Genomic DNA, 8,595 nt, shown 5'->3' with positions numbered 1-8,595 from the left:
AGGCATCACACGATGCTTAAGGCTACAAATAGCCCCAACCTAACCCTTTGAGCCATTTTTCTACCATTCAACACTTATTATTAAGATCATTATAATCAAAACATCTAAACATCCTCCATAATATCATACTGCTATACGAATGAAATACAAAAAGTAACAAAACATGACATCTCTGACAAATCTGATCAATCTAACCATCTAGTCTGACAAGCCTCTACTAAACTGTATACCAATGAGCTATTGGGACAGACCCCAACTGACCCGAACTTAGGAAATAAACTGAACAACTCAAAGTAAATGGGAAATCTGAATAACTAGTCCTCGGACCATGAGGACTCACCACTACAGCGGATGTAGATCAACGTGCTCGGAGAATCACGGTCAAACCTAGGAATGAGCACCTGAACCTACATTATAGGAAAAATATAGCCCACGTACGAATACGTGGGTCAGTACCATGGAATATGGACTGAGTATATAGGGGTGTATGCAAATTTCATAAAAATCAGATATCATAAGTATTCATAGGAAATATGCATGCTATAACAAGTGACTCACATAGATCGAATAAAATCATCATAAGTATGGATGAGAAATATATGTAAAGCAAAACACGTTAGTCATCATATAAGTTCTCAATTCGCTTTCATCTCATTTTTAAATCATCATGTAATCAGATCTCATAACAATTCTCTTTAGAATATATATGCATTATATCTTTCGAAAACAATAACTTTCACAACTCAAACTTCCAAGCAATTATATTTTCATTTCAAATAGAAGAATACACACACACACTGGGAGTCTTTTACAACCGACATAAACCTTGTGAGCTACATGGAGTCCAACGTCCAACCCACATTGGGGAGAGCTGTCCTATCCTTGCCATCGGAGTAGGACCTTAATCTTTTATTCACTAGTGATCACTATATCAATCAGCCTTAGGCTCACATCCTACGGAGGCACGTAGTTCTGGGGAAGTACCAAAAAAGCTATACCTCTCACTCGGTGCTAAAGACTACTCCCGGACTTAGCTCAAATCTTTTCAAAGAAATTCCACAATAAGATAATTCAACAATTCACAATGGGAGCCATCATGCTACCCCTTTTTCATAATCAATCAAAATATGGATTTCTTTTCTCATTCGAGTTCAAAAATAACTCTTTCAAGACCAAAAGGTCAAATCATTCTAATCTCAAGGTGTGTATAACACATTACTTCACAAAAATCATAATCTCAAATAAGGTTCAAAACCCATATATCAATACTTGAGCAAAACATTTCAAGATTCACACTTTACGTAGCAAACATGTATAACTCATATGAAAATCTGGAAATTCGGTTTTAAACTTGATATTAACATCAAAGCTCATGGAATTTACCTTCAATACATCTAAAAATATCATAGTTTCTTGAACAAGAATATAGAATATAAGTTTCTATCTCAAATTCATAATAAAACATGTAAAATCATGTATCTTCGTAAAATAATACAAATTTTAGGCACAAGAACGAAAGGGTGTTCTTGTTGAAATTCCCACATACCTCAAACTTGAAGCTTAGAATGGCTCTCCGAACAATGTAGTGCTTTTCGCGAACTTTTGGGTTCCCCACGTAGCCTTCGTAATGAGTATTCCGAATATGTAAAAATATTGAAGTTACCACGGTTGAATACTAGCTATAAGGGTTTTTATGTTGGAACCCTTGTAGGTGTTCTTGAGGATTTTTAGTGTTTTGATGAGTAATTTGGTGTTATGGGGATTGAATCCCGTGTTAAAGAGGACAAGGCATTGAAAATTACCATTAAGCCATCAATTAAACGGATGGAGTTACTGAAATTTGGCTGGGCGCGCTAGGTAGGGTGGCGCCCAGCTTATAGAGGGGGTGAGACCAGGGAGGCTCCCTGCTTAAAAAGGGGGCAGGACCAGGGCGGCGCCCTACTTAGAGAGGGGGAGAGAGCTGGGCGGCGCGGCCCTAGCACCTTTAGCTACTGGAATTGTACCCCAAACACAGCCTTAAGCTCGTCTAAAAATTCTGAAACTTACCCGAGACGTACCACGACCTTGCCCCATCACAACGCAATAAAAATCTCAAGAAACGAACTTCGGGAAGGTCACAAAATAATTCAATGAAGATTAAGGGTCCAAAATAAAACTAAGTGTTGGATCACCTTGTAGAAAATTCTAAGTGTTGAACTTAATGAGACTCATTTCGGAGGCTTTAACGAGGATGAAAATTTATAGGGTCTTACGGATCAATCTCAAACTCTATCTCTCTATCGGGAGGTATCCCTGGAAGATCTTTCAAAAAAATATCAGGGAACTCATTAACAATGTTATCCGACTGAAGAGTTGGAGTCTCATACTTGGTGTCTTGGACTCTAACCAGATGATAAATACACTCTTTAGAAATAATCTTTCTGGCTTTGAGATATGATATAAAATGACTCTTAAGATATTGAATTTTCGGACCATTCAAAAACAAACTCACCAGGAAACTGAAACTCGACTACACGGGTATGACAGTCTATGGATGCATAACAAGAGTAAAGCCAGTCCATACCCAGAATAACATCAAAATCCACCATGTCTAACTCTATCAGGTCAGCAAATATGACTCTATAAAGGAAAAAAAAAGATATTTTTTATACACTTTCTTGGCGGCAACTGACTCGCCTATAGGGGTAGAAACTAGGATAGGCTTAGGAATCTCTTCACAGTTCACCTTAAAATTTACAGTAACCAGGGGTGTCACATAAGAAAAAATGGACCCAGGGTCCAGCAATGCATAAATGTCAAACTGAAATACATGGAGCATACCAGTAACGATATTGGGAGAGTCCTCCTACTCCTAGTGAGATGGAAGAGCATAGAACCTGTTCTAGCACTGACCGCCAGCAAAAAGAAGTACCCTGAGTAGGAGCTGGACGAGCTACAGGAGCTGGAACTCTAGCAATCTAAGTCTGGGGGCGAATATCATGTTTTCCTTGCCTGGCATGTGGGCACTCTCTAATCTGTGACCCAGGTCACCACACCTAAAACAACCCCTCTTCTCACCCCAATACTCACCCGGATAGGCCCTACCATACTAGCACATGGAGGATAGTTAGGCCTGCTGCCAACACTGTGCTGAGACTTGGACATAGATGGTTTACCCCTTGCTCCTGCATACAGCTAGGTGCGGGAGCGCTAGCTGATGATGGCGCTGGCACAGATGAAAGACTTTGAAACTAAGGGTAGTCCCTTCCTTGAGATCTAGTCTGGCCATACCCATGCTGCTCAAATTTATCCCTCTTATTCCCTCTTATTATGTCCCTCTCTTTTACCTTGTCTACTTAGATCCGTTGGGCATGAGTCATCAATCTGGAAAGGTTCATTTCCCTACTAAGCATAGCAGATCTGCACTCCTTAACAACAGAGCTCAACACCCCCGTCACAAATTTACTCATACTTGACCGGTTGTCAGCTATAAAGTCAGGAGTGTATTTGGCCAACTTCTTGAATTTCCACAATACTCCTTAACAGTCATGGAGCCCTGCCAAAGGTTCATGAACTCCTTTATATTTGCCTCTCTCATTTCCAATGGAAAGAACTTATCCAGGAATGCATCCTGGAACTTCTACGCAGTCATAGGAGCAGCATCCTCTCCTCTACTCTTCCTCCAAGAAATAACCCAGTCATAAGCAATGTCTTTCAACCTGTAAGAAGCTAACTCTACACTTTCTTCCTCAGAAATATGCATCACCTGCATGATCTTTCCTATCTCCTCAAGATACAACTACGTGTCTTCACCTACCTTAGACCCATAAAACTAAGGTGGATTCATCCTTATAAAATCACGAATCCTTGAAGCAGCTAAGTCACCTCTCAGCTGTTGCAGAGCTGCGGCCTGGTTGGCCTGAATATTTGCGGTGACAGCCTGGCCAAGTACCTAAAAGACTGCCTGAAAATCCACATGAGACACATTCGCATTAAGGGGATTAGCAGGCTACAGTGATTCATCATGGTTGTTTCTACGGACATTCGCTATTCTGGGAGGCATTCTCTGAAATACGAAAGCACGAATCAATAGCTGAGGGGAAATAACTATAAGCACGATAGACTTTGAAAGAAGGGATAAATTTTTCCTAAAATGTCTTGTAGCCACTTGCTCATAGATGTGGTGTGCCACACACCGATGATCAAAACTCTACTCAACGCGACTTGTCAGGCTCTCTAGGACTCCTTAAACCTTAGGCTCTGATACCAAGTTTGTAATGCCCCAAAAATGGATCCTGAGACATCACACGGTTCTTAAGGCTACAAGTAGCCCCGAGCTAACCCTTTGAGCCATTTACTACCATTGCATGCGAATTTAAAGATCATTAGAATAAAATATCTGAACATCATCAACCAATTCTAACTGAAATATGGATAAATACTGGAAATAACAAAATATGAAATATCTAACAACTCTGACAATCTAGTTTGACAAGCCTCTACTACTCAGTAAACTAGAGAGCCATTGGGACATGCCTTAACTGACCCATACTCAAAGAACAAAAATAACCAACTCATAATAAAACTGGAAGTCTGAACAGCATGTCCTCGGAACATGAGGACTCACCACTACAGAGGATATAGATCAATGTGCTCGGGAATCACTGTCGAATCAGGGACTGAGCACCTGAACCTACATTGTAGGAAAATGTAGCCCACATACGAATATATGGGTTAGTACCATGGAATATGGACCGAGTATATGGGGGTGTATGCAATTAAATAATAAGTAGCACAAGTCTTTATGTAAAACATGGATGCTAACATAAATGACTCACTTAGCTTGAATTAAATCATCATAATTCATGGAAGAATAATACATGTAAAGTAAAACACGTGAGTCATTATAATAAGTTCTCAATTCAGTTTTTTCAGGATTTCAAACTGGTAGAGTAATCAAATCTTAAAGCAATTCTCTTTAGAATAAAACATTTTAATCTCTCGAAAATAAAAACTTTCAAAAAAATTCAAAGCTTTCCAAAACATACATACTTATCTTAGATAGAGTAGGGACACACTTTGGGACTTTCTCATAACCGACATAAACCATGTGACCTACATGGAGTCCAACATCCTACCCACGTTAGGGAGAACTGTTCTATACTTGCCATCGGAGTAGAACCTTAATTTTTTCAGTGATCACTATCTCAGCCTCAGTCTCACAAATATCAATCAAATTCATCCTCAGGCTCACATCCTACGAGGGCACATAGTTCTGGGAAAGTACCACACTTCTCACTCGGTGCTAAATACTACTCCCGGACTTAGCTCAAAATTTTAAAAGACCATCCACCTTAACCAATTCAATACTTTGCATTGGGAGCCAATATGCTACCCCTTTTATCATAAATCAATCAAGTAGGGTGGATTTCTATACTCACTCATGTTCAAAATCAACTCTTCCACGACCAAAAGGTCAAATCTTTCTACATCATTTCAAATCATTCAAATCTCAAGATGCTTACAACATATCATTTTCTCAAAAATACTAATCTCAAATAGAGTTCGAGAGCCGAATATCAATATCACTATAAAACCTCTCAAGATTGATGGTTTATATCAAAAACATATATAAATCACTTTAAATTTGAAAATTTCAGCTTTATGTACAACAATATCAACATTCTCATGGAAACAACATAGGGTATAACTTCATATTTCAAATTCATAAGAAAACATGTAAAATCATGTATCTTTGTAAAAATAAAATCTACTTTGGGCACAAGAACGAAAGAGTGTTCCTATTAAAAAAACCCACATACCTCAAAATTAGAGCCTTAGAATGAACTCTCTACTCCAGAACTCTATTCGCAGAATTATTATGTGCCTCTCGTAGCCCTCGGAATGGGGATTCCGAATATCCAAAAATTATTGAAAAGCAACGGTTAGTTTTTGAAATAATTGGAGCTTTAGGTTGAAACCCTAATGGTGGTTCTTGAGGATTTTGATGATCAATAGGCTTATTTTGGTGTAATTAGGGAGAAATCCTGTGTTAAGGATGAAAAAGGGAATGGAAATTACCATATTTGCCCTTAAGGAGACGGAAAGTGGAAGCTGAAAACTGGGCACAAGGGCACAAAGCAGGGCGGCGCCTTGCTTCACCCTTGAAAATATCAGGGCGGCGCCTTGCTTCACCCTTGAAAATATCAGGGCAGCGCCTTGCTTAGAAACCGCTCTAAGCTAGGCGACGCCCCCTTATAGCGTTTAGTTACTTTTTTAAAATCCAAACATGACCTTAAGCTCGTCTAAAAATTCCAAAACTCACCCGACATGAACTCTTAACATTCCCTATCGCAATGCAATAAGAAAATCAAGAAACGAATGTCGGGAAGGGCTCTAAATAATTTGATGAAGTTAGGATCCTCAAAATAAACTAAGTGTTGAACACTTAGCTAAAATTCTAAGTGTTAAGCTTAACATAACTCGTCTCGAAGGATTTAACGACAAGGAAATTGACGGGGTCTTACAACACCTTTACCCATGTAATTATCTCTCCACAAAAATACAAAAATAACAAACTTTTAACAAAATAACAAACCCTCAACAAATTCAGCACCCACACTAACTAATTTTGCGACCTCACACCTCTTACCTCATACCCCCTATCCCTACCCCTAACCCCTTTACATGTTTTTTTTCTTTATAAAAACACACCCATATACACTAATCGGGTACACACATAGGGAAGGGGAGCATATTCTCACACAAATAGAAACAAAGAGGATATATACACACAAATCAGGGAAACACGAAGGGGATTTGACACACTCTCAGAAAATTCATGCAATTTTATTTTTTTACACATCACAGACCTTCCTTTACACAATATAATACACATACATACACAGCCGTGGGGAGAGGTCCCCACAAGTGATATCATACATTCATCTCACCATGTGTCTCTATTTATATACATATACGTGCACTTACACACTGGGGGTCACACAGAAGAGAACACACACCGACCCAAGATAAAAAATACAAAGAGAGATAACACATATAAGTGACTATTACACATACACCGCTGGGATTTGGGAGAGAAATTGGGGGAGAGGGACGAGGACTCTATTTTTTGGGGGATGGTAACACAGGGATAGAAACCAAGGGAGCAACGATCAAGAGAGAAAAACAGTGAGAGAAATGATTAGAATGAGAAAATTAAAGATATTAGAGGAAGATATGTGCGAGAGATAAGATAAAAAGACAAAGAGCTACTATTCCGGCGAAGTTCTTGCCAAAAAACGCCTTCGTTGCTAGAATCTGAGCCACTGTTGATTGATCCGTCACCCCCGAGCTTATCGAAGATTCAATGAGGCAATCACAATCATCCCATTAAATGCTTCGATCAAATTGCCGCTTAAAAACACCATTGATTCCACCATCGGTAACTTTTTTCTTTGAAATAGCTAAACAGACCCGCTACATACGAAATCAGCACGGGGTTTTCTCATTTCATAGCACATTGGGTCTGATTTTTGTGACAAAATTGAAATGATTCATAACAATTTGGAATTGAGAAGTTCATGTGTGTTTTAATTTGAGCTTGTTTGAGGTTCCGCAGGCCCAAAAAATCGTTCCATTTGGTTTGTAATATAAATTCAACCCGAAAGGTCCGATTGTTAATCTCTTGTTTGATTTTTGTGAATATTTGCATGATGATGGTGTTTCCCTCGATTTGGTTGATTCTTTCTATGATTTGTTTCTTTGAGTTCATTTGAAGTAATTTAATTATCATTATGTCTATGGTAACTTTGTGTTGAATTTTGTTAATCACCAAATGGAAATTTAATTTGATTTGGGATCTGAGTTGATAAATTGATGGTTTTAAAAGGGGAAAAGGGAATCAGAAATTATTAAATTCGTAATCCGTAGACTTATTTCGTAATGATGTAATTTGGAGTTTATTCTCATTTGATTATATCATAATCGATCGAGCTGGGTAGGCAAACACTAGACTTAGGTAGAAAAATTTAGAACTTTTGGATTTATGGAATGTTTGGAATTATTGTTAAATGGTTTTGTTTACCACATTTGGATCAATTGTATTCATTTGGCCGGGGAACGTCCCAGGACACATTGTACTTATTCACCGGGGAATGCCCCGAATTATCATGTATGCACAGCAGGCTCGTGATCAAGGCTCGAGGAGTTAGGTGGAGCTTAGTCTAGGATTAGTTTAGAATAGGATTTACATTTCCATATTTTTTGTATTTTTGGGACAGTATAATTCGGACTACACATTATTTTAGTTTTGAACATTGTTTGATTTGTTCGTTTGTTTGGTTTGTATGTTTTATGTGGTTCATTCATTTCATAGTATCTACTAACCAATATATTCCATTAAGCGATCGTGGTCGAACCACGGGATCGAGGGGTTCCTAACACCTTCCCCTCAGTCAATAGGATTCCTTAGCTGAAATCTCTGTTCGTGGATTAGTTTTTAGAGTCAAACTATTTTGAAAGAGGGTTTTCAAAGGTGACTTGGCACACCCGGTTTATGTTAAGTGACGACTCTGAGTTTAAATGTAAATAATCCCTGTCGAAATAAATTTTTCT

The sequence above is a fragment of the Capsicum annuum genome, chromosome 8 (genome assembly GCF_002878395.1).
Source record: "Capsicum annuum cultivar UCD-10X-F1 chromosome 8, UCD10Xv1.1, whole genome shotgun sequence".
NCBI classification, from domain to species: domain Eukaryota; kingdom Viridiplantae; phylum Streptophyta; class Magnoliopsida; order Solanales; family Solanaceae; genus Capsicum; species Capsicum annuum.
The sequence above is the reverse complement of the archived record's forward strand: the minus strand, read 5'-3'. Positions refer to the sequence as shown.